We start from the raw sequence: 6,999 nt of genomic DNA on the forward strand, positions 1-6,999 counted from the left end.
GGAAGTCTGTCTGTCTGTCTCTCTGTCTGTCTGTCTGTCTGTCTGTCTGTCTGTCTGTCTGTCTGTCGCAAGCAGCTCATATTATTTGGAGAAGAAACACATGAATCCCGCTACAGCCCTAGGATTCATTACTGAAAGAACAGATTCCTTACCCCGGATGGATATTATGCAATATTATGACACTTTTTCGTTCTTAAAGTATAACACGCTAGCACACATGCATTCATGAACAGCATGGCAGAAACAGATGTAAAAACACATGCTACTTCCAGTGTCTTACCATAGAGGCATATCTTAAACCCATATGTAAACCCCTGTGTGTGTGTATGTGTATGACCTAATGCTGCATATATGGTCGGGGACTATTTATGGAGAATGTCTGCATGTTCCGGAAGTGGAGTATGTTCCTAAATTAGGAGCAGTATGTAGGAGTATGTCTGGGAATGCAGTGCTCCTTTTACAAAAAGGGCCCATTTAGCCTCATAGTAAAGGACCAGAAGGCAGATTCTTCATTAGGCCGTCATCTTAACATTACGCGTGCTTCATTTCGTTTTAACAAGCTATTTTCAATCCTTTTCGGTGATTTGTTTCCTGTTGTTTGGCAATTCCTTTCCCTTCCTCAACACTTCTGTTGCTCTTCAGCGCAATGCAGTGTGTATTTTCTTCTCTGAGGGGGTGGACTTCATTAATCACTCCGCGACCCATGGTGCTTGATTCAAGTTCGGTTGCGGGCTGCGCTTCCTTACTGCAATACGATTCAAAAGAACGCAGACGCATCTTTCCGGAAGTGACTGTTGGAACCAGGTGTACCAGCAGCAAACCTAGCCTGGAAAGGCTGACCTTATCCGCGTAACAACAACAGTCTGTGCTGTGAATGGACCCGTTCAGCCGCGCATCATCACACCCTCAGGAGGAGTCGTCCATCTTGGAACCCCCCCCCCCCCCTTGTGACTTGTGAGTTCACCTCAAGATGCGACTGGGTTCGCCGTGCGAATCGTCTTAACATTGCTCCTTAAAAAAAAGTGTATATATCTATATATATCTATATCTAATAGAGGTGTATTATTTTGTTACGGAATCCAACTTTAATTTTTGCTTGGTGGGCTACAGACTAATTTCTCTCTAGCGACAATTCGGCTGGAGACCTTGTAACCGTTTGGGGGTGCCATGGAAACAATTGTAGTATGAAACCTTGCGTAAAGTATTTTACGGTCGACGTAGAAGATATTATTGAGATGTGAGCGCTTACATTTGTATTCATTCAGCAAAGTTCAACTGGTCTCTTAAGTAACAACATTATCTGCTCTTTTTTTTTATCTCAGACTTATAAAAAATGTAAATAGGAAGTCAGTACAAACGTTCATCTCTCGACCAGAAACTCTTGTATGGTAAGGAGGGCCACATTATTCTTCTGAGACGCATCTGGTAATGACTGTTGGTTGATGGCATGAATTTGCAGTGGCTAAATCAGCAGCTATCCCACCTTACCTACCATCCACTTCCACTTCATTATGTGGGACAGCAAAAGCAATAGTGAATATAGGTGGGAGGCCCCGGAGTGGTGGGAAGCTCTGCTTTTTATCCTGCATTTCTGCTGTCGTAGATTATTATTTTATTTTTTTTACGCTTTTGTGTTAAGACCTGCTTTATCACATTTCATCATTTCTTGACCTGATCCATAAAGTCTGAGGTAGTCATATCAATCAATTGATCAAATCGATCAATACGAAATCCACCCAACCAACCATGACCCGGCGATTACATTTTAGTAATTAGTCCTTGTTTTTTTTTTTTTCAAATTATTTTAAAAACCAAACAAGTTAAGTTATACTTCCCAATGTACCTATTTTACATTCCGTCTCCAATTACTCATGTAATTGGATTGCAGCGATTCCTCCTCCTTCCCTCGATAACAGATTAGTGCCTTGAGTTTCAGCTGGTGGACTCTCAGTATGCTGGGCTATATCAGTTGTGTTGAACTCCACTACTTGCTGTATTGTATGACATGAATGTTGATAAGGCTTGAACGGTGTGATATTGTAATTAATACACCTTTTATTATTTATTATTTGAGCAGTTTTTTTTGGATCCAAGTGCAGAGAATGTTTTTCACCCAGAAAATCCCCAGAGAGACTTAACAAAAAATACATTCCCTTAAAACGATTGTAGACTGCCTCACTTTTGATTTGTTTTAATAAAGTTGCTTTATAGCCTTGGGTGGCGTGGTGATATTGGAGTTTTGTACAGAGAGAGAACAGCCATAGTGTCGGAGCCCCCTTCTGTTCTGGACTTCTGGATGAGCGAGACTTCCACTTCTCTGTCCGTCTTTATGCCTCATTCTATCTTTCCGTCTCCTCTCTTCTCCATGAGGAATACGTTTGCTTCTCGGTGAGCGCAGTACAATAGTTTAGACAGGCTTTCTGAAAGCAGTTGGCAGGGAGGTGGGGGGCTGTTCCAAGAGAAAGTGACAGACTGCTCCCCCCGGGTTCTCAGGAAAGGTCAGAGGTCAAGGCTGCATCTAATTCTGCCTTGTTTTTCGTTTTTTTTCTTTTCCTTTTGAAGGAGAGGAAGATCGCTTGACAGTGATGTTGTCCCCTTAAGGCAAATTCGACGTGCAGGAAGATATCCGCTGTCTAGTTCAGACCGGTTAAAATGCATGAGGTGATTGTACATGAGTGTGTTGTATTAATGGACGTTGTTCAAGTGTCCGCAAAGGGGAACCCATCTAACCTCTTCACACGTGGCGGAGGAATTAGATAGCCCGGAGGTCCAAAGGGAGTTTGTGTGTCTGTGTGCGTGTCATTGGATATGGGGTTTCTGGTTCTTTCGGTGGTTCCGTTAGTATATATAGGTGGAAGCCATGCTTAGCAGACTTAGCCATGCCTCTTCTCAGAACCCTCTCTTCCTGTTACCAAATGAACCCCAAATCCTCACCACCCCTCCTATACCATGTCTCCCCCACATTGTGTTTGTTAGTGTCCCCCACTCATCCTCCCACTCATACCTCAGAGGAGAGTCTTAACCTAGAGGTGGAGGTGGGGGGGCAAGCCAGCTGTTGGAAGCCGCAGGTTTTATGGAGGCGCTGCAGGGGGTCCCCTCTAAAGAAAGCATGGCGTCGTCATTTTTTTGAAGACAAAGGCCGGAACCCCCCTCCACTGTCGTGTTAGGGTTAGGGTTATGCACCATCACTGTTCAGTACTCCAGGTCCAAAGAACTGAACCGTCCTATCGCTACCTTCGTACCAGCGATGCCTCGCTGTGAAGAGGGTGCCCTTGGGCTTAACTTGACCGGGTCTCACTGAGATCAAGCTGTAGTCTGGGTCAACCGGCCTGAATGCTAAGCTATATTCCATCCTGACTAGAATCCGTGCTTCCCGTCGCTTTTCATCTCATTCTCTCATAGCAGCGGACGGGACTTTACAACGGTTAAGTGCATTGATCATCAGGTTTAGAGGAGATCACGGCTCAGTGGAACCATCTATAGAAGCAGCTGGGTGATTTGGTAGGAGACTGTGCTCACGATGTCCCTGACTTGTTATATGGTTATATATATGGTTGTTGTTGTTGTGAAACTTGTGTCAGCTTAGTGTGTCAGTTCATTATCGATATGAACACGGGCAATAGGGCTCATTAGGAGTTTTATCTTGAAGGTAAGGCGGGTCATGATGAAAGGAAGCGAGAGAACAAACTTTCCTTTCCGGCCAATCAAGTAGTTAACTCCTTACCCCGTGGAAGTCTGGGATCGTATGGATAAACATATTTTACAAACCATTGTTTTTGATCCGGTCTGGGTCTTGGTTTGCAACCAAGTCATCTAGAATGTGCTTAGCAAGCTTGGAGGGAGCGGGCAGTAGCGGCTTTAAGGTTCTGAGCTGCAAGTTGCCCTCAAAGGCTGCCATTGTAAAGCCTTGCTCATGGTGTCATTGTTGCTGTGTAGGGCCATAATCCACACTTAGCCAGCACTTAACTTTAGGACCTTCAGTAGGTAACCCCCCCCCTCCCCCCTTAGTCCCCCTCTCAACCTTTTCTGTTTCATAATGGTAGGCCTACTTCAAAATTTTTCCTTCCTGTTCCTATGCTGAATGTACTGTATGCAAGTAATCATGATTTTGCACCCGGTTCAAGTTAAATTTTTGAATAATGAAAACATATAAGGCGACAAGATAACTTCTTTACATTAGTATGACAAGAAAAGGTATTGCATGGATTCTGGGAATGGATCTTGGTAACTATTTTCTTTTCTTAGGAATGGCACACAATTGTGCTAATGTCTCAGCCTTCTCGAACATTGTGCCAAAATCATTCCACAGTATTTCTGGTCTACAGGTGGAGGCAGTGCCAGTGTTTTCTTTCTAAAAGTTAACCGTCTCCTTTGTGTAGTATTACTGAATTAAAAGAGAAAGACTATTTTCAGCAGTATGATGTTTTGTTTTCTTTGTTAAACAAAAGATGTCCTATTTTGGAAGATGTATGGGATTGATTTTATTTAAGGAAAACCTTGTAATTTTGTAAAGTGGGCCTTATTTACGAAATATATATTTCCTATGTTTCCTCTTTGATTTCAAGAATATTTTTTTGTGAGATAATGCATTTACCTTTTTTTTTTTCATTGTTATTGCACTCCTGGAGAGTACTTGTTTCTTGTATTTTCCTGTTTATTGTTTTAATGCAAAACATTTCTCAAACACCCATGTTTATGATATAAGGGGATTGATGCAAGCAAGAGGCGAGTGAGCAAGCGGGATAGTGTGGGAAAGAGAGCGAAACGGCGGGGGTGGGTACATTTGTGTGACGGTATAGAAGAATGATGGCGATGTGTGTGTTTTTTTTTTATTTTTTATCAGAGCTAAGCAGGGCTGAGTTGTTTACCATGTGCTGTTTCCTTTGCTTCCTTCATTTCCACACATGAGATATAATAATCAGGGTTTTTGTTATAACATTGTGTGTATACAGTGCGTTAGTAAGCTCTGCCAAAGAAAGATGTGTTGAAGGCCTTCAGACACGATAACACTCACACTTACACTCCCACCTAGCACACACATGCAAACAAAATAACTTACACGATTATCCTCGGCTAAAACTGGATACCCTCTCTCTGAGATGGAAAAAAAACACACACACTTATGCTTTATTTTTTAAATTGCAACATGCATTACGAAAGAAAGATGTTGTTTGAGAGGGATGTAGACATACAGAAAGATGGACCTGTATGTATTAAGATCAAATAGGAAGGGGTTTAAGATTTGGTATTCCTGACAGACTGAGGGTCAGGGTGGGTGATGCTGTTTTTTTGTTTTAGAATAAATACATTGTGCATGTTTTAACCTACCCATGGCTGACACACTGCATGTGGATCTCTCAATCTCTGCCAACAGGCTATATGTACAGCAGAATTATGTATTCCAATAAAAAAAATAAAAGCAAACATGTTTGTAAAAAGCAAAGCAAGTCATTTTGAATTTTCTGTCAATTCGGCTTGACCACTTTATATTGTAACGAAATGTTCTGCGTTAACAGTATGTTCGCAGTGCAACCTCAGCAAGCTCCAGTTGTTTTGTGTGTGTGGTCTCAGCTGGGTGTGCGCTCAACTCGGTAGGGTTGTTTAAAAAGAGTAAAAAAAAAAAGAGCTACTGACAGAGAGCACGCTAAGCATGTTCGTGTACACACGAGGTAAATTGGTCAGGTGTGCGAGAAAGGAAAACCACAAACTGTTGGAATGCAAAGTCAGCGACACGCCTTTTGTATAAAACGGATGTGCCTTTCTGTAACCAGCAGGGCTATTCTTGACCTATGGAGAGGTTGCCCCATTTATTAGGCCTACCACATCCACAGACCAGAAATCTTCTATAAGCGAATGAGACTATAATTTAAAAAGCACATGGCAACAGGGGATATTACACCTCTTAAAGGTACAGTTCACACATTTGTGAAGGCTAAATCTTACCTGTTTTACAGTATACCCACCTCATGGCATCTCGCAGACCAGAAATGCCATGCATGCAGAAAATAAATGTGGATTCCCACGCCTTCTTCACACTTCAAACATTTTAAGCGCATTTCAAATTGGTTGGGGGTACCATGGGTTTCCATGCCACTCAAGGTAAAACAGCTTACATAAAGGGATAGTTCATTTTTAACCTCATAAACGTGGTTTATATGCAGGGATAGCATTTCTTCTAAACTACCCCAATCCCAGCTGTACTGAAATGGTTTACTTCTCCGCTCTGATGTTGTTGGTTTGCCCCTCTAGTGCAGAGTCCAATATAGTTATTCTAGGTTGCAAGAATCCACACAGGCTAGACTTCTGCCGATGTTGTACATATCGGGCGCTCATATTATTTTTTTTGATTTACTAGCATTTATACCTGTAGCTTGTGTTGTTCATTGAGTACAGTGGTGCTGTATGCACAAGAAACCTAGGCTTTGTGCCTAGACAGTGTTTCTTACTTGTGAGGTATCCTCTTTGGGTTCACGTCGTGTAGCCCTGCGTATCCTCACCCTGCATCCGGAGCCTGCCTGGACCTTGGTCCTAGTGAGCAGCCCGGTGCCTGAGCTGAATTAGCCGTGTGAAGTCAAGCGTGGAAACTATGCATTCGCACGCCACTCAAATATGCAGCTTGTGTGGGGATAAAATGGGAATAGAAAATGTCCCAGTCTCACTAACCTCTATACGGCTTCTTACACTTCGCTTCAGTACGAGAATAACTATTTACTCTAATATGTTCGACTAGACTTACTCGTCAGTCATTTAATGAGGCTAAAATAACAATTTACTCCATTACATTAGACTATTCTAACTCTTCAGTCCATTACATTAGATGGAATAGATCAACTCTTAAGTCCATTACATTAGACTAGTAGACTAACTTGTCACTCCATTACATGACAGTAGACTAACTATTTTATAACTATATAACTATTTACCCCATGACAAAACTACACCAACTTACATTAGACTAAAGTCTAGACTTACTATTCACTCCATTACACAAGAGACTCA

The sequence above is a fragment of the Pollachius pollachius genome (assembly GCF_949987615.1).
Source record: "Pollachius pollachius genome assembly, chromosome: 15".
Taxonomy (NCBI): Eukaryota; Metazoa; Chordata; class Actinopteri; order Gadiformes; family Gadidae; genus Pollachius; species Pollachius pollachius.